A 22818-nucleotide genomic window follows, 5' to 3' on the forward strand; every position below is an offset into this window, starting at 1 on the left:
CAAGAGAACATTAAATTTACCCTCAAAAAGTTCAGCTAGCAATTACCCTTCACGTCCACTTTGTACAAGGGAATTAGAGCATATCCAATTATTGACCGTGAAGCGTAAGCTTCAAAGATGTCACATTAATATGAACTATCTTACAAAATGAACCCTGTCTAATTTCTGTCAGGTTTTTGGATATGCTTGATGTCATATGATACATCACATAATAAAGAGCTGGCTATGAGAGCGGCGTGCCACTTTTGTGATGCTCGATGACGCCATTGCCTTTTTTTGTTCATCAAACATCGTACATTATACAGGAAGTGCCTGGAAGACTTCCACATGGGATCGGTGAGGGCGAACTCTGTAACTGAATGGAGACATTGCCTGCATGTATAGTACCGGTATCCACTGGTATCCACCTGTATACATGCCAAATCTCAGATGGAATGTTTGAGGAATAAGCCACTTGCGAGTTAAATTTGAATAGAATCTGGTACACTGTGTTATCTGATTGCATAGAAACGTAATAATTTGAATTCCCCAAACTAAAGACACTGTTGCTATTCCTCCTGATTCGGGGCAAGCTTTTGCATAGCAACCTCCATCTCTGAAATGGACTGGTTCCTTTGTGCCGTTCTTATCTATTGAGAACGGTGTATTGTTGCAAGGCGTCTCTTGTATAACCAAGCAAAGGCTTGCCCCGAATCACGAGGTATAGCAACAGTGGTTTTAGTACGGGGAATTCAAGTTGTTATGTTCACGTGAATTTAAAGAACTCAGTGTACCAGATTTTATTCAAATTTATATACCCAGCAAGAAATGAGACCGAGGGGTACCCCCCAACATGTCCAATCCCTATACACATTCCAGACTATTGTTACTTAACACATCCCCCCCAAGATGTCTGAAAGGAATTCCCCAGATTCCTGCGAGACAATGACCAACACAAAGAAGGGGGGGTTCTCTCTGTCTCATACCTTGCTGCATATGCAAATTTAACTCGCAAATGGCTTATTGATATGAATGGGATGCGTTCACACAGTAGCCGTACTGGTACACGTTCAGTGCAGATATACGGTACCACAGAAGGCACAGGGAGTTCTACCTCCTTGTTACCCTGCTTTATTTTACTGCACAAATTTGCACCTTCCATATACATGTACCAACCAATACCTGTCTGTGGGTGGGTTGGAATAGCTAGAAAAGTCCTTTACAGTAGCATTACAATTTCCTTTTAGTGTTGAGAGATGTGCACATGTATGCAGATGTACATGTACATACAAACACCTGTTGTACATTTGTTAAGCACACTATGAGTACAAACATGTACATGACATTTTTATGTCCCTGTTACATCTGAGCTTTGTTATTTAATTAACATGGAAATATCACCGAAATTGATTTCAGACTATTACTATTTGTTTGGCAGGTAATTTGCATTAATTCATCACTCTTGGAAATTAGAAAATGTGTTGTGAACTTATAAAATCATATGTGAGATATGTGACAGGGATACGAATTTCTGGAATCACCCTAATGCATTTTCCAACAAACATTCCCCGAATGTCAGAGTACCGGTGCATTTGGATTTCTCCCCCCTCATTTTTTTTTTTGCAACATAGTCGTGCTCCTGTTCATGCTTTTGGTGGCAAGTGGATGCAAAAGTTTCTCATGTCCCAAAAAATATCTGTGAGCCATATTTACATTCTGCTTGAACTTTCCTGCTTCGTTTACAGCCGCCCAACCAATTTTCTTTGCTCTCCAAACTGAACAGCGCATGTATTTGACATGGCAGCCTGGCAAACTGCGTACATTGCAGAATCTTGAAATTGTTTGAATTAAGATAATAATCAAACTTCATCTTGTTGAACTTGGAGGTGTGAAACCAGCATGAATTGGCAAACTGAAGTTAGTGTGTCACATTTGTGGTGCAAGCTCTGGTGTACGTCATTGTATGATGTCTAATAGTGAAATACGCGGACAGCTGGAGTTACTGAACTGTGAGAGGGTACCGGTCCAATGGATTGACTACTCTTCATTCCAGCTTCTCTCTCAATTCTTCAGCCTGAAAATTTTAGATGTCATTTCTGTTTGGACGACTAAACTGTGTAATTTAGCTTGCAGATAAGCAAAGCCACAGAGGGCAAATTTGGTTGTGATCTGAACAAGTCTTGAGGGTAAAACCATGATTATATGAGACCAAGACTGAGACAGTAGATGTGGAGATCACTGGATTTTTTTTTAGACCAAGGCGGACCGTTGTGAGATTGAAACTAAGACTTTGATTGAGACTGAAACATTGACTGAGACTGCAGAAAATGGCCTGACTCCTGAGACCAACCAGTGCAACACTGATTTCCATTTCTAATGAATATTTGTCCCTCACAATTGTGTGTATGTAGCGGGAGACCTGCAACAAAGGTATATTTCTAATTCAGTGTTAAGGGCGAGATATGGTGATGTAAAAATTAGATAAAATTTGTTGCTTTCTGTGTGGCTTTTTTTTTTTTGAAACAGTTTTTTTTTTCTGGATCAATAGTAAAAGTACAATATACGTACACTGCAAAGTCTACAACTTTTTTCATCTAAACAGGGTGCAGTCTAAGTTCAAGAGGATAATCATGATTGTCAGAGAAAGCTCTTCATATTCGTGGCTTCCTTGACAGATTTGCCTGAATTATTTACCAATTACTAGTGCTTTCAAGCCTCATATGCTGACGATTTAATAAGCCTCTCTGTAATGCGTGCGCGTGCATGGTAATATCTTGGCCATCCCTCATCTTCAAAAACAGTTATAATTTCATCGGCAGCGGTCCAGGCAGCGACAGATCTGTTCCTGGGGGAGCACAGCGTAACTGGGAGCAAGCTTGCACCGGGATAAGGTTGCTTGGTTGGGGAGAGGAAAAAAAAAAAATCTTCTGTCCGCAACAGCAAATGGGGTCAGTAGACAAGATGGCGGCATGCTGTCCCTGGCCTGCAGAATACTTGGTATTGATTGTGCATTCCTGATGAAAGGGCATCTGCCTGGCTGGCTGTGGGGCTGAAACCCAAAACCACCGTGTACCAACCAAACTGAATTGGTAACTACTTTGAAAGAGCTTCTGTTCCCTCCTTGCTCTGTGGACTGACCTGGTTTTACTGCTCATTGGTTAATTGAGCAAGCCTGAAATGTTGTATGTACATGTATGGATATGTTTGGTTGTAATTGTGTTTTTGTAATTTTATGACTTGTTTTCCTTCTTTTGTGGCAGAGGTTTGGAATGGAGGACGGGGATGTTAAGGGTATTTCAATCTGGAGACAAGGGAGATCTTGACCTCCAGTTGAATACCAACAACATTGAATTGACCAATTGAATTAAAAGCATCATTACTTTTACATGTACATGTAAATCATGTACCTGTACTATGTCAGCTATTTAGTGTTTGAACAGGTGTTTTAATGAGCAAACACCAATGGAAGGTGTGCTTTGTTGTACCAGTACATAAACTTTAGCCATTTACATGTACATTGTAAATTACTGGAGTTGGAGGAAATTGGTACTGTATCATGTTTGAATGATTTGCATTTTTCCATGTGCTACAGTAGCTGGTACACCATCATTCTAAAGGAAACCTGGCTGAAATGCGGCAGTGGCATCCATCACATATGCCACATTGGTTCCTTTTCAAATTGCAGTCTTACCCACATTGCTGTAAGCCCCTGGGTACCTCATGTTTGGCTTTGGTATGGGGTCTGGGAGTGGGGTCATTGGGTTATCTTCTACAGGTCATGGGTTCATGGCCAGACGGCACAAACAGCTTCCTACTGGTTGCTGGGGGTATACTTACTATAGTGCCAGTATATCTGCTTGGTATGGAACTGAAGTTAGCTGCGTTCTCAACCTACAGGAATACTGTTGTCAGTACCGGTATGTGCATGTGGATGAAACGTGCTATGTTCCGAGGGGAGAGGAATGTTGGATAAGATAGAGTTGCATACCGGTGCTTGTGTCACTGACTCCCAGGAGATGTAAGAAGGCAGGCATGATTCATAAACCAGGGGACTTTCTTGAGTCATTTAAATATATTCATGTGTAACTTGTAAGGGGTTTCCCATTATTTTGTCATTTTTAGGAGTGAACAAGCCATCTGCTGGGAGAGGGGCCCAGGAGGGTCATGAATGGCCATGCGCTTTGAAAATTGTTGGAAATATTCCAGCTGAGAATTTTTTTTTTCTTTTCCATTTGTGTTCTGGAAGAAGGGGAAAGGTGCTGGAGAGAACAATTTTTTGTACTCTTGTAAAATTGTAGATGGACCCTAGGATTAATAGTGAGAAATGAAGAACATGTGGAACACTTTAGTCATGAGTGTTGATGGATAGAGGGGGGTCGTGTTTTTGTGCCATTACCAACGTAGCGAGTAGGGAGTGTAAATGTGGTGCTGATCAGTGCTTTTTGCCATACAGAGGCAGTTGATTGGAAGGACTCATTCAGGAAGGACTGGGTACCCATACATTGATATTTTGGCTCTTCTCACAGGCTAGCTGTATCACATAAATGTTTACGTTGAACGTACTCATGGAAGGTAACTTGTGTGGATGACTTTGTGGACACAGTAGTGATGTTACGTCCATCAGTCCCAAATGTAGTTGGGCCGGCCCAACTACCGCACAGAGGTCCAGTGTGCATGTGCCCAGCATATATACAAAAGTCATATTGTCTACAATGTCATGTCATAGATGAAGTGCCATATTTTAGATGAATTATGTCAAGTGTGAGATGCATACACTTTGATAAGGTTGAGAAATTTTCTACAGAAATTGATCAACAAATGTTTGGCCAGCCCCACTGCAGCACTTCAGGTGGGTTTTTCCTCGCCCAGGTTGGACATTGTCTTCATTTCATTACGACTGAGGTCCAGGGAATAAAAGTTGTGTAAAAAGCACCACAGATTTGCTATTTCTAGTTTTCTATTTTATTTTCTAGTTTGTTCTTGGTTTACCTTGTTGAAGAAATTAATTTTTCATGTTTACAAGTTCTTCGTGGCCTTATCTATCCGTCTGGGGGGTTGAGGAATTTCAGAACGAACCATGAACTGCAAAATTAAGGAAAATAAGTGAGAGACAAGGTTACTTTTGTAGACATAATTCATCCGTTCTCGAGTCTAGTTTCAAAGTGCACGCACATACAGTGCAGGAATCCGACCTGCGTGCACGCACTACGTGTGCGCAATTTCCAGTGAAGGTCTGTTGCTCGCCTGCTAAACGGAGGCCGTGACTGGTACGCGGCTTTAACTCACCTGCCGTCGAGCCGATATAAAAAATGCAGTTCCATTTCTGTCGGATCGGGGGCTTCAGACTGACCCACTATTAGTTGCCCCTAGAATGTTCATATTTTGTTCTGCTTTAAATATCGGTTTATAAACATAAATTCTCGACACAAGCTGCTATTTTATAAGAATAACCTTGGTTACTGTAGAAGGCTTTGTATGTGCAGGGTTCTTGTAGTTGTACAGGAAGAAGTTCATCAACGATCTCTCTTTGATGTGTTTAACATGTTTAATTTGTTCGTAGAGTTTTATTGGTTAAAGATGTATAAATACACGATATTGTAGAGATCCGATTTTTATTAAAATGAAACAGTAATTTATCTTGATAATTGAGGAATAAAAAGAGGATTACATTGCGGGCATGATGATCATAATGGACAGGCGAGACCGATGCTACACTGATCGGGAACACAGTATGTAGAGGCAGTACTGGCGCGCACACGTGTGGTAAGTACATGTAGCAATCACGCACAAATCGTGCCGTTGATCGGCCTTACCTTTTTTATTCGTAAACTAAACATACAGTAAGCAGACTGAATTGGTAATTGGCAGTGAGGAGTTGGATTTTAGAGCAATGGCCAGATAGCTAGACTGTGTCGAAGTTTTTAAACCTCAAAGTGGGTGATTTTTCATTTTTAAATCAAGAGATCATGATTGTTAATCACTGTTTTTGACTCTCAGATCAGTCCAGTTTATTAAAAAAATATTTATCAAGCCAGCGTATTCTGGAAAAGTTCTCCATCTCTAAAAAATGTACAAAATGTACAAAAGTATAACTTTTAAAATTTAACAAATCAACAGATATTAGTAAATCGCCAGCCTTGCTGGATAATACCCTTTCCCCTCGACACAGAACTGCCGGGTCCCTTAACTTCTATTGAATTTTGTGGGCACCTTTTGTCCGTCAATTTTAAGTCCACCTGTTAACACATAATACATGCTCAAAAATGGCAATGGTATTGTACAAATCGTGAATTTTAACTTTCCCGTACTGGCCGTAGTAGGCTCAGCTTCCATGCAGGTAACTAGGAGAACTGTCTCCAACACTTGCCACAGCCTTGCCCCCCCCCGGCCCGATGTTGTGTGTACTCGGCATGGAGATCAATGGCACTCATGGCTGAGAATCACCGTGCTGTTGTGTGGTACACTACGTGCTTTATGTGAGCGCTTTCGAAACCAGTGCATTCGTTTAGACTTCAGTTTTGCTTGTTCCAGTCAGAACACGTAGTTTCGATGTGCATGTACGCGGCTTGGAATCTTGTACGCTGAATACTTGGGTGTGCACACTGTACGAACTGCACTGGAGAACGGCTGAAAACAGTCCACAATAATGGCAAGAATTAATGTTATGCCCGACTTTATTTTCTTTGTCTTTGGTGGTGATGTGTCGAATTTCTTAATACACTAGCCGGGGAGATAAGGACGCATAGGAGTTACAGGCGTGAACTTGGCTCCTTGGAAAAGGTAGAAATGTTGCAAATTTTAGTTACAACATTTTTGGCTCGATTTAGCACCCTTTATACCCTGGACTCCTTCCGTAACGTAGTACGGTCTGGGAGTCCACCTGGGCTAGGTGTTTCCCTGCTATAGTTCGGACAGATGCTATAGTTGGGGCAAACACAGTGAAGAGTTTAAAACCCATACTCAGTCACTGATAATGCTCGGAAATCTAGCTCAAATCAGTTGACCAAGGTACAGGTACTGAGGAATTTCCTAAACTAGCCAAACTTCGAATGCATATTTACACCCAAACTACAATTTAAATGCAGTACTGGTACAACTTTTTTTCTTATAAATCACTTAGGGTTGTAAATTAAAATTTCAGTTTAAGATCAGTGATTAATTCACTGTAGATCTACCCTTTTTAATTTGAAACATGAGCAAAGATACAGAGGACATGATGTACTCCAAAATGAAAGGGACTCCAATAAGGATAACTACCCATGCTTTTTGCAGGATTTGTTTCTGTTCTGTAGTGATAAACCCACACATATACATGTACCTGGACCCTAGAATAACAAGGGTTCAATTTGTATGGACCCGAAATTGGCTGCCGTAACTTTGGATACTACTTCGTCAAATTAAAAAGTACCGTACATGTACTTTACTAGGAAGTTTGGGTAGCTGCTGTCTTTTAATACCTTTTTTCCCCCTGTTTTCAAAAACTGCTGTTTTTTACGTTATGTATATGAGTCTTTTTTGTGCAGAAGAAATTGGAATTTGATTACCAGAACGCCCTGTAAAATGTTGAATTATATTCATTGTTGTTTGACCTTGGAGTGTATCCCACTTTTATGCAAGGTGCTTTGCTGGACAAAAACCGTCCGTGTTGGATAAGCATAGGATAAAGGAAAGAAATTGTGCCCAGGGACTATTGCGAGCAATACCTGTATGAGAATTGCTTTATTGGGTCCATACATCTCTAACCATGTGCTCAATACACAGTATTAATCTTGTTCTGTCCTTGTTTGTCTGTCAGTGATCTGTATCTGCAGCCAGGTGGACTTTACGGACTTGGTGTGAAGAATGTGTTTTTTAATTCACTTATTCAGTTGAGGGGAGGGGTGTTTTTTCAGTGCATGTAAGTAACAGTGTGCAACATACATGTACATGTATTACTGAGTGGTGCACAGTAATGCTTGTACATCTAGGTCGAGTTCGGGCGGTCTGTTCTTGACACGGGTTTCATGTACTCGCTCTCTCGAATGGCGGGAACGTGACTCAAGAACACTGTTCTCGGAACAGGATCACACACCACCTCCTCATCGGGGTTTTACAGGAACACACAGAAAAACTTGTGAGATTTTGATTTTTGAACAGCTGCAAAAAGTAGAGAGATGGCTTCCGAAGCCATACACAATGGGAAGTTTTGCAAAATTAACATAAATTATTTTCCATAACACAGAAATGAATGTTCCTGTTTATACAGAAAAGAATTCAGCCCATCCAAACATTAACTCTCGAATAATGTAGCCTACATGGACGCCGCCATGTTGCATGTTGCTTGTCACTAACTACCAGTGATAACCGGTTGTTTGTTTCCGGTGTTTGAGCGGCCGACCCACGAACAACAAATTGAGCTGTTCGTGAACGTACGGGAACAAGCCACCTGAACTCGACCCTAAATTCATACATGTACACATGCAGTACATGTTGTACATTCTGTACATAAACCTCAAATCTCAGGGTTGATGCAGGGTTGAAATTGGCGACGATTCACACTTGAAAATTTTCAACCCTGCGTCAATGCTGTGTCAACCCCGATATTGATTTCAACACAGGTTGAACTTAACCCTGCTCCAGACCAGGGTTGAGAATTTTCAACCTGGGTTGAAAATTTGTGTCGTCATTTCGGGGTTGAACTTGCCCGGATGAGCTCTGTTCACATGAAACAAGTGAGGAAACTACAGTAAGCCAAGTTGAAAGCAGGGTTGAAACATTTTCAACCCTGGGTGGTCAGTCAAGGGTTCGCCCAGTGTCGAGTTCAACCCGGGTTGACAGGCTTAAGTGTGAAAAGGCCTCATATTATCCCTGGCTGATGGGTTGTTTGTAAACCTAAATTGGTAAAAATTAACCCATATGATGTTTTTCAGTATTGTCAAATTTAGTTAATATATTTTGTACATGTACGTACATGTGCCAGGTACTCACAAATCTTCAATAATGGTGTATATGCAAATAAGGGTGTCAGTATCAGGTTGTTTCCTGCAGTTACATGTACATTGAGTCATGTCCCTCCACTGTAATGATTCCATGTACATGTACGGTACCGTACCGGTACATTGAGTCATGGCCCTCCACTGTATAATATTCCATGTACATGCACATCTATGCAGAACCTTTTGTAGTAAGAATAATTTTTTTAAAAGTATATTTCACCTACATGTACATGTATATACAGTATATGTATATTGGTATGCATACATTTAATGCTCACTTTGTTCTTGCACGTTTGAAGGAACCATGCGGTTCTATGTCGTCCCTTTCCTGTAAAATTATACGCTTTTGTGTCCCAGTTAATCTTCTGTTTAAGTCTCTTGCCATTTCAAGAGCATTTTTTGTGCCTGTTTGAGTTTTATGCTCATGCAAATTAGCGTATTCATGAACAAAATAAGATTTCATTCCAAGAAGGAGTCTCGATGCCATTTTTTGTTTTTGCTTTTTTTTTCATGTTCACAGCTACTGATCACAAACGTCTGGACCTAGGCATTTTCTGCATTTTGTGTACCCCAAAATGGAGGTTTGATTGTACATGTACATTGCTGTTTCGTGTAGCTGTACTCTACATGTACATGTACAGTACTTGGTCGCCACTCTTGAGTGGATCCCAGAAGTCACTGTTGTTTGCATGCATTTACATGTACATATATGTCTAGCAATGCACCGGTACCATCAATGTATTCATTATACCTTTGTCTTGAATACTCTTTTCATGTACCCAAGACAATCATATATAGCTGGTCAATAGCTCGGACGCGTCAGCATGCGATTACATTGTATACTTCATTGTTCACAACAACAGCGCGCCAAAGAAAAGCTGTTATGTATTCTCCAAGTCACCGCGCTGGCTAAAAATGGATGCATTGTAGCTAAAACTGTCTAGATGTTTTGGTTTAGCGCTTTGGTGTTTCTTCATGCAAGTTCCTTTACATGATGTCTGCTGAGCTTGAGGACAGATTCTCCTTCCAAAAATAGTTCTTAAGATGTACAGATATTGTCTAACAATGCCCAAAGCTCATGCACATCATGCATCTGAGACACTTTGGATGAGGAAACAATTGCAAAGTATTCAAGGCAGAGGTATGATTTTTATTTACATGTATAAAAAACCCAATTATTAATTCATTATGTCATTCATTTCCCCATCTTTCAAGAATATACAGAAAAGCAATGTTTTTCACACTGTGCATAGTTAACAAGAAAATATAATGCATAAAAAGGCTTTCGTACTGTACGTGGACCATGTACCCTGCAGTGTATGCGAGACACAAGAATTTATCTGACGCTATTTTGGGAATAAATAACAATTCCTTACACAAAAATAAGACATTATATCGTAATGGCATTCCACCCAACAGTATGTTTACATGCGGGGGAGAATTTCAACCACTGTTTACACAAAAGAGGAAAGACAATCTGAAAAATAAAGCACTTACAGCCATCAACTACTGATGTGAAGAGGTCCCCGGTGGTATTCTACTTATGATAAATAAGGCAGAGGACGCAGTTGGCCCGATACAAGTGCCTGCGCACTGAACTTTCAAACAGTATGTCCCACATTTCTCTCAACTGTTTGTTGTGAAATCCATCATCCTCCATCATCAAACCTGGAAAGGACAAAAAAAAAAGAAAAAAAAAAAAAGAAGTCACCCACCCTCTGCGGAGAAACAATCCGAACTCTTGGCAATCAATTCTCAGAAGTGATAAACACATTTGGCATTAAGCAATACATAATTGTAAAGTAAATAATGTTTTGAGTTTTGCGTGGAGGAAATTTCATACCCAGCACTTCCACAGTAAAAGCTGAGCTTGGCACCAGTTCTTTCATCCACTCACTGGTATGGTGCACTTTGTATGTTCCAAGTAAATGCAGTGAGACAGAGTCAACATATCAGTAGCTAGATATTGCATTGTAAGTAACCATTACTGAACCAACGCAGCGTTTACGTGTATATTACATGTAGCTTTATAAAAATGATTTCATCACAGCACATAAAAAGGACGATTGACAACAACGAGTGTGAATGTGGATTAATACTTAAGTCACATGCTTCTTGAAGTTCTTGTTGTGAGAATGGTTTTTAGGAAAGCATCCAAAATGGAGGTATTGTCCATTGTACTACCACAGGTGTGTTACGTTATCTTGAAAGGGTGCTAAGATTTTTGGTAGATGCATGATGCCAGACTCTGGTAAGTGCTCAAGTCTTTAGGCCCAAATCTGGGTGAGAGTCAAAAGAGTATGAGTTCGAGTCTAGGTCTTAAAAAAGGGCTCAGGGAGTCTGAAAGTGCTGACATGAAGTAGCAGTAGCGTTTCTTCTTGGACGATGTGTTAGCTTTTTGGGTTAAATTTTCAAGTAGTAATCATCATGAATTGACCCACTTGTACACGTCATGTAAAGTACAAAGCTTACACTAAATACATAGTTAAGCACAGCAATTGGTGCTGTCTTATATACGCCTAATGTGTGTTCAGTAAGTTGTGTTCATATTCTGGTACATCTTGACTTGACAGCAAAGATACGTGTACTTGAAAAAGTGACTGTCCTCCTTTGACCTTGTGCTCAGGCCTATCGGTATGTACCGGTAACAGCTTTAAGTTAACTCCAACTCCCCAGAGTGATTTACTAGGAACCATACCCATTCACACAAATTCAAACACGATATGGTAAACTGTGCACAAAAACTGTTGGACTGTTTATTTTGGGTTTGCCTGAACCCATGTTAAAGCACAAGCAGTTTAGGGGTATAGTACCCAGTGCCGCAAATTCACACACCTTACTGGTGTTCAATTCTGTGTGGTTAGGGAAGGTTAGGGTCAATATTTGAAGTTATAAGGTACAGGTAAGTGATGCTGACACCTGAACTAAACCAGACATGATTGCCGCTCCTTAGAGGTGTAATGTCACTGCAATTGAGGCATCAACTACAAATTATTCAAAGTGTATGCGAATGAACGAAAGCACAAAAAGAGGAGGTTATGGACTCAAATTTAAACAATGGGAAAGAAGTACTGTAAGGTATGATGCTTGTGTCTCGGGAGATGATGTACATTTGATAATGATTACGTGTACATGCATAGACTGTACTTCTACATACTGTAACTGGATTATGTATGGATACATGAACAGGATACATGAACATTTGATGGAGGGATTTTCTTTGGGCACCAGTAGGTAAGTCCTTGCATTCATGCCACAGTTTTTCAGGTGAGCGGAGCCATCTTGCAGAACATAAAAGCGGAAGCAGTGTGCATGAACTCTTCTTTATCCTGAAGAATGGCTCACAGACAATCAATAAAAAAAAAAATCATCTTCACTATTGCTGGGGAGTGTACTATAACCAAACTGTAATTGGGTGAACTCATTCACAAAGCCCCAGTTTCAACCCTCACAAAGTAACCTTCACTTCTAAGTCAATTTGCAATTACCAGGGTTGTTCCTGATTGGTCTAGACTAATCAATGGTAGCCGTACTGTGGGGTACAATACAAACTGGAGTTTCCAATTATGCACTTGGCGGCAGAAAAATCAGTTTTGGAGCATTCAAATAAACATAGTAGGCAGGCCGCATTTTTGCAATCATGTTAGATGTACGTGTGGGACCAGTGATCTTCTAAACAATTCACTAAATTGAAATTTCACCACCCTGTACAGTACACATACTGGTATTTATGGGGCAGGTGAAAATAAATATGAAAACGTCTTGAAATGAAGTCTTTTCATTGTATTTTTTAGGAAATAAAATCATTTTCTGAAGTCCAGCACAGGAATGATTATCGTGGCAAAACTGCAGTGTTGGAGTCAAGTCCTCAAATCCGAGTCTAGAGTACTCCAAGTACTTTACATGTAGATGCCGAGTCCTAAGCCGAGTACAAGTACACTGGTGACGAGTCCGAGTTCAAAGCACTGAGTACGTGTACATTTAAGGCCGAGTACTAAGCCGAGTCCGAGTACCTAAGTCCAAGTTTGAGTACATGTACCAATCACTAGTAAAGGTGAACACATGTACATGCATATTAATTAAAACAAACACCATGCAACAATTGCCTTTACCGAGTAATTAATGATTTTAACTTCCATTTTTGCAAAAATGTTCCAAATTGTCAGTTTGTGTTCATCAAACATTGTTCATCTAAAACATTAGGACAGAAACTGGGTGGACATTAAAGACAACTATTTGCTGCCAAGACTGAGACATTCAGGTTACAGTATGATAAAAATCATGGAACCTTGTGTCTTAGAATTACAGAAGAGAAAAAATAAAGTGCGATAGGATAAAAAATATTGCATGGGAAATCTCCGACAAATTCAACTATGAGAAAGATACCACAAAACTTTGGTCAGTGTCAGCCCACATGCGTGTACCATGGGAAATGACACGACCCTTGTGGAGCATGAGCTCTGCTTATATCAGCATTCACTCATCGCCAAGCGCCGAACAGGGCACTGGGAAGGGCTGATGGTATTGCACTGTGATCGGCTACATTGTGCATGACCTGTGAATGTGAGGTTATCACTTCCTGTTAGTGACGCGTTATTTGAAATTTTTGGTTCACCAATGGCAATGTTTTGGCATGGGCAAAGTGTCGGCTATAGGACAAAAAGATGGCTTTGGTACAAGCACAGTGTGGTAATTCATTTTCTCACTAAGTATCACTGATCACATTTATTTCAAATCATTGGTTATCTTGATCAGTTTTGAATGAACGATTAAAGTGTAATGAGAATTTTTGTAAGAAATGAGAAAGAAAAAGAAAAATTGAATTTATAACCGCCGCTTGTGCAATGCATTGAACGAGCGAGCTCTTATGCCTGGGTACCCAACAACCCTGCGTGTCGTTAGCGGTGACCCCATGTGACGTAATCTGTGTAAGGCCATCAACATAAAAGTTGTCCAACTGCATTGAACTTGTCATACACTGCATTCATCCTTGATCCTAGTAGTAATGCACCAGTAATCTTAGCCTTTGGAAATACATGTACAGGCATGTACGTGATCATATCCTGATTGCCCATTAATTCATTACATTGATAATGGTCATTGCAGTGTGACATACATGTAATCCATGGTTGCATTCCAGGAACTGGTTTGAATTTGTTGTTGACTGTATGCACATTTTATGCGGTGCGTCCGATGTGGTGCGTGCATGTACATGTACACAGTCTTCCATCAGTTGTTTCCGAAAGAGCAGAGTGTGTACCATTTAAAACTATGAATCCGGCATCCAAAATTAGAGGCCATTACTATATGGGGCCATCCTGTCCGCACACAGGCGGTGCACGCGTGTGAAATTTCTCCTTGACCAACAGGCAGTAGTCAATGGCCGAAGTGCGCGTACTCTGGTTGAGACAGCTTTTGAGTATAAATGACCCCTGGGAATGGTGTCTTGTCGGCTTTGTCTATATTACATGTAGATGGAACATCTAAGCATACTGAATCTGGGCCCTAAGGAATAGTTGATGTCATTCCAACTGACAGACTTGCCAGTCGAGACTGGGGCAGGAGACTGTACATATGTATTCTCCTTCGAGAGAGTGTTCATATCCATGTATATAGGTCGCATACCAAAAGAGAAGTAGATGGTGAGTGTACATCCCGGTAGGTCATCATTACTTGGTATGTGAAAGGTGAAGATATGTAAGGCTGTGCACGGATGCATTCACATGAATTAAGATTCAATGGCAGCATGTGTACGTCACGTACATGGAGGTGAAACGAAATCCACTTTGGGTTGATCGTAGTCTTTTTGAATATTTCTGCATTCACCATACATGTACTTGGATCAGTGCTGCCATTAAACAATGGTGAGGATTTTAGTTTTGTTATATGGCAGATTGGTCAACACCCAATCTGCATGCCCCGAAGAAGGTACTCAGTTACCGAAAGCTCAGCAATCACATATTTCAGAGCACTGATTTGATATTATATTCTCGTCGATATTCGGATCACAGTGCTACGCAGCCCTTCCATATTTCTTTTACCCAATAGAGTAAGTTGGATGGCCTTACCCTTTTAGGTACACAGCAAACTAGGCGTATGTGTTTGCAGTAAACACACCCAGTGAAAAGAGGGGTACATGTAGTTCTTATTTCCAACGTTTTATTGTGTTTGTTCCAAAATTTTGTGCCAAAATTGAAAAACATCAATATTCTACCTGAATTTTGGGAAATAAAACGTCCACAGAGGGTTTAGAAGAAGCACAATAATGTAACATTGATGCTCAGTACTAGAAAGAAGAAGTCCTAACCCACTGACAAACAATTTCACAAAGGTCATTTTTCAAAAACTTTACTACGGGAATATATTCCTGGCCGGTCTTAAATGTGCATTTAAGGCCGACTCAGGAGAATGGACACGACTAATCTGTGGCTCCGGCATTTGTCGTGTCCATTCTCCTGAGCAAATACATGTTAGTTTAAGACGGGCTCAGCACATATGTAGTCCCAATTTAGTCCAACAATTTTGTTCTGAAATTTTACTTTCATTTTCCCCAGCACCCCCATCAATTTTATGGTATATTCCTTTTGAAAATTGTCCAATAGAATCCCTTTCAATGACCTTGGCATGTGCCTGGCATATCAGTAACGTGTCGCGAGCATACAGACTCCTGACCAATCAGACCTAAAAGTCTCTCGCATCCATGTGCCAGTGCTTGATTTATGCAGCGGGCATTATCACTTATCAGCGGGCATTATCAAATATTAAAACATGGTCATGTGACGCATTTCGACCAATAGGAATATTTTTATGAACAAGCCTGTTGACTTTTTTGCACCAGATTCGGTTTTTCTACACATTTTTCTTCATTTCCAGTCACACATTTTTCCAAAATGTTTTTCCCCAAAACAAGTGTACGTAGGTTTGCACCATAAAATGGGCACGTTGGGACACTGCAGACATTTATGTTACTATTTTGGGTAAGTTACTGTAAAAATAACTGAGCATGTACATGTACATGTACATGTACATGTACATGTACATGTACATGTACATGTACATGTGCTGATAGATGAACACAGTACATGTTCACATCCACATGGCATTCTTTCATACTGTGTAGCTTTTATTCTATAGAAAATCACTGACGCATGTCTAGGCTATTGGCTATCGCACAGACCAATAAATCAGGCTGGGTTGCATTTAAATTTAATGTTGATTTTTCAAAAATAGCTCAAGGACAGCGTAGTTTGGGTACCTTGATTGCTAAAGCGTCTTTGTGAACATTTCACTATTGGTACACGTATCAAACATATGTACTGTGTTGAAAGAAGGATGCTCTTTCGTTACAGTGCGGAGCTGTAATATGTTTTCTTGTCCACTTCAGGATATTTTATTCCCTACGTACATGTGCCCGTGATTGCAATCTCCAACTTTACTCGGGATGTCTTTAAATCTAGGTCATGGTACTCTGTCTAATGCTATGTGTACAGTACATGCAATTCCCAAGTTGCTTTGCATGGAAACTCCCTAGATCTGTTAAACTCTAAGATTTGATTAGTCATGAAGAGCAAAAAACGGAAGGATTGTAATGGTAGGGCCCTTTCCACTCCTCTCACGCAGATGGTCTATATCAAACCAGACTTGCTACGTTCATCACCTAAATTGTGAAAGAAACCATCGCCTAAATTGTGAAAAAAACCATCACCTAAATTGTAAAAAAACCGATGCATGTGTCAAACAGCTCCCTGGAGCTCGTATTTTGTTTGAAAAAGGGAGGTTATTCAATGTACACCATACCCATGTGGGGTTGTTTTGACATGCACTTCATTAGCTGAGGGAGGGGAAACCTGGTACTGTAAGGTTGTGCGGTCTGACTCAGTATTTGGCAAGCTGTCTGTAATCATCAGTCTCAAATGTTTCTTCCTTTGTACATGTACCTCTTCAACTCACAGATCTCAGAGGTGTTGATGAATGAACATCAAAGCCAGCTTTATCCTACTCCCCACTTGTGTCTTCTCTGTTGCTTCGATTTGCAAAAAAGATGCATCTTTTCAAAAGTGATGAGCCTTTTACAAATTATTCGTAAATACCTGGCAAAGTTTAACCATTTCTATTGGTTGAGAACCCTTCACAAGGCCAGTCTGAAATGTGTGATTAAGCACTGGTCAGCGGGAGGTGTGGCTAGGGGGGTGTTTGGGGAAAAAAAGGAAGTAAATTTGTTTTATAAAATCATTGGAAATTTGTATTTTCTTGTTTTGAGTCAGGAGATACGATGTAGGCCTACATGTGTAAAACGAACTGGAATAAATGTGCTTTTACTGATCTTACATGTTTGAGACTGCCTTTGGGGGGAACGTACCGGTACCATAACGTGGCTAGAGGGGTGTTAAGAAAAAAACAAGGATCTGTGGTGAAGGAAGTTATCAGACCAACTATTTTCCTGAGCTGGTCTTAAATGACGCTGGTCAAGCACATACATGAGCATGTACTGGCATCAGCTTTTATTAATTTTCATGTTACAAAGTAAATCCAATATTCTTTGGACAAATACCGTGACATATTACGACTTTGTTACTTGTATAGCCATGTTCCCATTGGACTTTTTTGGTTAACTTACTGCGACTTTCTTGTAGAATTACAAAATTAAATCCAATGGGAACACACGGTAAACTAACATCCCTGTCAACTTACTGCAGTTGTGATATACAACTAACGGGCCGAAAAGGGTTGTGGAAGATTTCCGCGCAGCCGCAGTAAGTTAGCAGGGGCACCAAACAGTCCAGTGGGGACAGTTACCGCACAATGGAGATCGAGTGTGACTAACGGGCCGAAAAGGGTTGTGGAAGATTTCTGCGCAGCCACAGTAAATTAGCAGGGGCACCAAACAGTCCAATGGGAACAGTTACCACACAATGGAGATCGAGTGTGACTATGCTAAACCTACGAACCTGACTACTGCTACATAGAAATAGAAAGCGGGCATGCAAAAATGGTTCTATGGTTCTCAGTCTTTGTGAGTACAGTACAGGTGCATGCCGAGCACATACAGTGATGCCTGCCTGGATAAAGCTAGCTATACACACGTTGTGCACGGGCACATCTTATTTGTGGTAGGGAATGTCGCGGTAAGTTTCCGCGTGCCCGCGGAAGAAAAACGTCCAATGGAAACACAGCTTACATGTATGTCTAGACTCTTGATAAACCCTTACGCTGGGACCTGGAGTGTGATTGAGATTCTTAAGTACATGTAGAATATCCAGTCAAGATTTTCAACCATACATGTACTTGTGTTCCAGTTCTTCCACGTGAACAGTGTTTATTGAGCTAAACAGGGATTTCCCCTTCAGTTTTGCTGGGCTAGATTAAAAGGGATCTTTTGTACTTTTTTGGTGGGATATCACGACCTTGAACTATTCATTTGCTCTTTCCTCTAGTGGAGACGGGCTGCAGTGATTTTTTTTCCCCACTTGAATCCATGTTCAAACTCTCCACACTTCGAATCAACAAACGTGTACCGGTAATTTACCTATGTGCAACCTGCCCTGAACATCCTGAATACACATCCCTACCTGTGTAACTGATTTATTTCCAGCCTATTTGTTATATTCCTTCATTGACAACATACGGTACCTGCCTGGCATTACATGAAATGATGGCTGCTTTTGATATGCAATCTCATCCATGCACCTGTATCGTGTTTGCTGGCTAGAATGCCAGGCATCTGCCCTTCATTTTCCTCCCAGCTGAAGGATTTACTAGATAAAATCTGGTAGTTATTTATAGCACGTGTCTGCCTCATCCGAAGTGGTCAATAACAGTTTTGCAAGGAGGCCAACAGTTCAAGAGCTTTGTTTCGAAATTGAGTGTGTTCACAATAAATTAACCTGGGTATTGGGACTAATTCATGGTGAATATGTGTTCAAGCTTTGAAGATATATGATGTTGTTGAAACAGGCACTGAAGGCTTTGTGAGCTTCTTGTTAAATGGCCTTAAACTGTTTAGTAAGTGTGCCGTTTTGTAAGTAATGACCTAAAACTAAAATTGTGAAGGAAAAGATCATCAAATTTCATTAAAAAATGAATAAACTTTTTAATGGTACAGTAATTAAAACCAAAGTATACGGCCACTGTGATATCAGTGCGTTTTGTAAAATGTTTTCCTTAAAGAAAAGATTGTAGGAATTTTCATTAAAGTAATCATTAGGAGATGATTTTAATTTTTATTGAAAGATTAGCATTTATAACGTTGATATATACATGTACAGTGTACATTAAGGGCCATTTATTCCAAACAGTGCAAAGGAAATGTTGCTGTACTTTGCTTTGGCACTGCTTACATGTTGAGCATCAGGCTACATTTAGGCTTTCCGCACAGGTACATGTTCGTCTGCTTGTCTTGTTCACTGAGCAGCCTTTTTGTTTATGCAGTTCCAAACAAAGAGACCAAGAATTTTGCAACAGACAAAATAATAGACTCAGGTACTCCAAATTTCTATTTTTCAACTTTGTTGTATCTGATAATCTTATCATTTTATCTTCTTAAGCTTGTGAAAAGATACAGCACGTCAGTTGAAATCCATTACCACACCACTTGACCCCAGGAAGAGTCAACAGACTCTGTGATTATCAAAGGTTATTTACTCGACCCACTTGTCTGCTCAACATGTCACTGTCAGGGATTGAACTCTACACTGTACATGTATCTTTGTCTCCTAGGATCTTTACTGCAGCGGCACTTTTCAATAAAGTAATTTGATTTCTTCAGGTAAAGAGTAGCACTCACTGTGTCACATAACCATTGCCAGGTATGGTATATATGTACATGCACCTCTCAAGTCATTCTTTTGCTGTATCCATTTGGGGATTGTCACAGTCTTAATGCTCTTTGTCAATAATGGTGAATGTATGTTCCACTAACCTCTTTGTATGGTTGAGCTGCGGCAACGGTATTTGATTGAACGGTGTCTAACCTCCTTAAGTTCATCTCTACATCTGCTAAATATCATTTCATCACCATTTTTATATTTCAGTACACTTTGATCAAAACCACTTTGTAAGGTTGAAATTTTTTTACATTTATGTATACTGATTTGTGAAATGCCTGCAATGACTGGAGCATAAATGTTTACCGAATGTACACGTACCCGGTATCTGTGTTACACATGGCATTGCCGATGATTACACCGTCACATGTAAATCAAATTATGCTGCATACTCCCGTCATGCACATATCTGGAGCTGAGACATCATGGCCAAGTGTGTCACGTGTTCCTCTACTCATAGGTTCAAGTGGTAGCAACACGTGTCCCTAGTCATTAAGAGTGACTCTGTATTGTAGGTATTGAACAGTATGGACGGTTCACTTTTCCCTCAAGAAAGTGAGAGATTCCTGGAAGTTTGTTTCTAGAGTTGATGGTTAAGGGTACAGTCTACCGAGTCAAGCCCTATTGAAAACAGAGTAAAATCAGCATGGACACCAACATCCCTGGGGTTTCTGAAACAAAAAATCCAAGTATTGTCTTGTGGGTCATTCCATGATGTTGGGGCACAATTTGTGATGGTGTCCTTGTTACATTCACAACTTTGACCACCTGTCATGACCTGTACAGTAGGTCATTTACTCTGTAACAATAACACACACCTCTGTATTCAGCCTTGCAGGATGTGTAACAATGTCAGTTGGGAATCCACCTGCAGGGAAATAGCTGTTCATTTTTACAGAACTGATGTAACAACTGACACAGTCTCAAATTTTGCCCCCAACCTTGTGGAATGACCCTTATCCCTAATCTTTCTTTTCTGTTCATTTTTTTTGTGGCTAAACCAATTTCATTCATTTTTAATTATTCACACTAAACAAAATCACCCTCCTCGAAAAGTGATATTTACCCCCTAAAAAAAAATCTGCTTCCAGCCATTTTTCCAGTGGCAAGCCTCAACTTAGAACCATTTTGCAACTGCACTTTTTATCCATTCTGCTTTCAGATGAAAGCTCAAAGACCCAGGGAGTTGATCCTGGCAAAGATTTATGCAATCTCACCATTTGGGGGGGGGGCCAAACAATCTCCTGTTTCAAAAGAAACTGTGGGGGGGGGGTACTCACTAGTTGGTCTGCAATTCTCAGGTGAATTAGTGGACTGCACCCTTCAACATCCTGCCGGCTGTGTGTGGTGTGGTGTGCACACTTACTTGCCCTCATTGTTGGTCTTCGAACCCAATACTTAGTGTGTTTGTATTAGGGCGTGAACACTGTTCACAAGACTGCTCACAAGACCTGTTCCAGAAGTTCTTGTGCGACATCTGGGAGAACTATTGAGGTGCATCACTTCCGTTGCCAGTCTTAGCCTACATAATTGATAGTTCTTATGAGGCCTTGCTGTTGCTTGGTACACCAGAGTTAGAATTCTTCACCCCTTGGCATAAGGTGTACCCTGGGTAGGTTATTTGTAACCCCCTGTGTATGTGTGTCAACACAACTGCATATCTGTGCATCAACATCTGTAGTACTGGATTTCATACGTGACAAATGAGAACAAAGTCGTTTCCCAAATTATTTGACTACATGTACATTTAAGTATCGAACGACTTTGCTTAGTGCTTACCTCTGGCTTTCGTTGAATGCAGGAAACAAATGCAAAGCAATCAAAGATGAACAAATAAACATGTATTTGTTTGAAGTTATTGTTAGAGAAAAATGACACTTTCCAGGTGATAAGTTGCACACTGTAAACTACATGTACATGTACATGTAGCAATGCATTTTCTGCAGCTCGGGTGAAGTGGTGGCCTTGCACCAAGGAAGGTTGGAATGTTTGTGGGTTTTAGGAGTGAACAGAGTGATTCAGGCAACAAGAAAATAAACAATGTGGTTTCTGAATGACAGCTTAGGTTCCAAAAGATATGAATTTGTTACATATGTACTTTTACCAACGGTAGGGTGAAGGAAATGGAAGATGACTTCTATTGTGGTGCCAAATGGTCCTGGTCAAAATTGAACAAAATGCTATCCAGTCGGTATGTTATTTATATGAAACTTTAACGAGATGTGTGCGAGTAAAACTTGTTCTTGGTTGAAGCAAGACGTTGTTCATGATGGAAACTTCAAATTGATTTCATTGACTTTAATGCTTCTTTTAAAACAAAACGATGTTATCACATCTCTGTTTTTTCTGATGGTTAACCAAGTCCATTTTCAACATGAAAGCAGTGATTAAGTGTGACTGTAGAGCGCAGGGGGTTATTTTGAACCATGGGGCCTCTATGTTTTGAACAGTGCCAAAGTCTTGCTGGAATTGGTGCCAGTGGTTGGTAGCAGTGCTTCCCTCGGCTTATACATGGAATGATCCATGCCCAACTCTCAGTCAGCCCCCCCCCAGACCCTGTTACATGACTACACATTTTGACCCCCAAAGCCTTCAATGTAGTGAACAAATACATGTGCACAGCTTTCTTGAAAAGGGAAAAATATGTTGGAATGACTTGGCAGTTGCTTCCAGTAGGTCTTATGTGTTGATGTATGCCTGTGTATGTACATGTACATCATGTACATGTATGTACTGGAGATCTGGACAGTTGTGTGCCTTTTAGTGGCTAGGTGAGTTGGAAAGGACACAGTGTACCTACGTAGAAGGTGTGACACCACTTCATTATTCCGATGTAGATGTGACTGCTGAACATAAAGGTGAGTTACCATTATTGACTCAGTGATTAGTAGAGGTACAGTCCCTGGTAAGTCAATGTGCAGTCTCTTCATGTGGTTCTACATGTACATGCACCAGTACATGCCAGCATGTACAGAAATGTGTATGTTTTACAATGGTACCATATACATGTACATGTATAGTACCTTTGCACATGCATTTAT

General features: G+C 40.4%; 1 protein-coding gene across 5 annotated transcripts in view; it reads left to right on the forward strand.

Annotated features, from left to right (window-relative positions):
* The window catches only part of LOC110974595 (ecdysone-induced protein 75B, isoforms C/D-like), a 155789-nt gene that overhangs the window by 17438 nt on the left and 115533 nt on the right, over positions 1–22818 (forward strand). The window contains exon 1 of one of the 5 annotated variants that reach the window (XM_022226357.2): positions 22409–22635. The exons of the other annotated variants lie outside the window; for them this stretch is intronic. The gene's annotated coding sequence lies outside the window, so the exon portion shown is untranslated. Of the gene's footprint in view, positions 1–22408; positions 22636–22818 lie in introns of those variants that run through there. 5 annotated transcript variants of the gene reach the window in all.

This window comes from Acanthaster planci, linkage group LG08 (genome assembly GCF_054643075.1).
Source record: "Acanthaster planci isolate LZ-2023a linkage group LG08, COTS_SCS, whole genome shotgun sequence".
Taxonomy (NCBI): domain Eukaryota; kingdom Metazoa; phylum Echinodermata; class Asteroidea; order Valvatida; family Acanthasteridae; genus Acanthaster; species Acanthaster planci.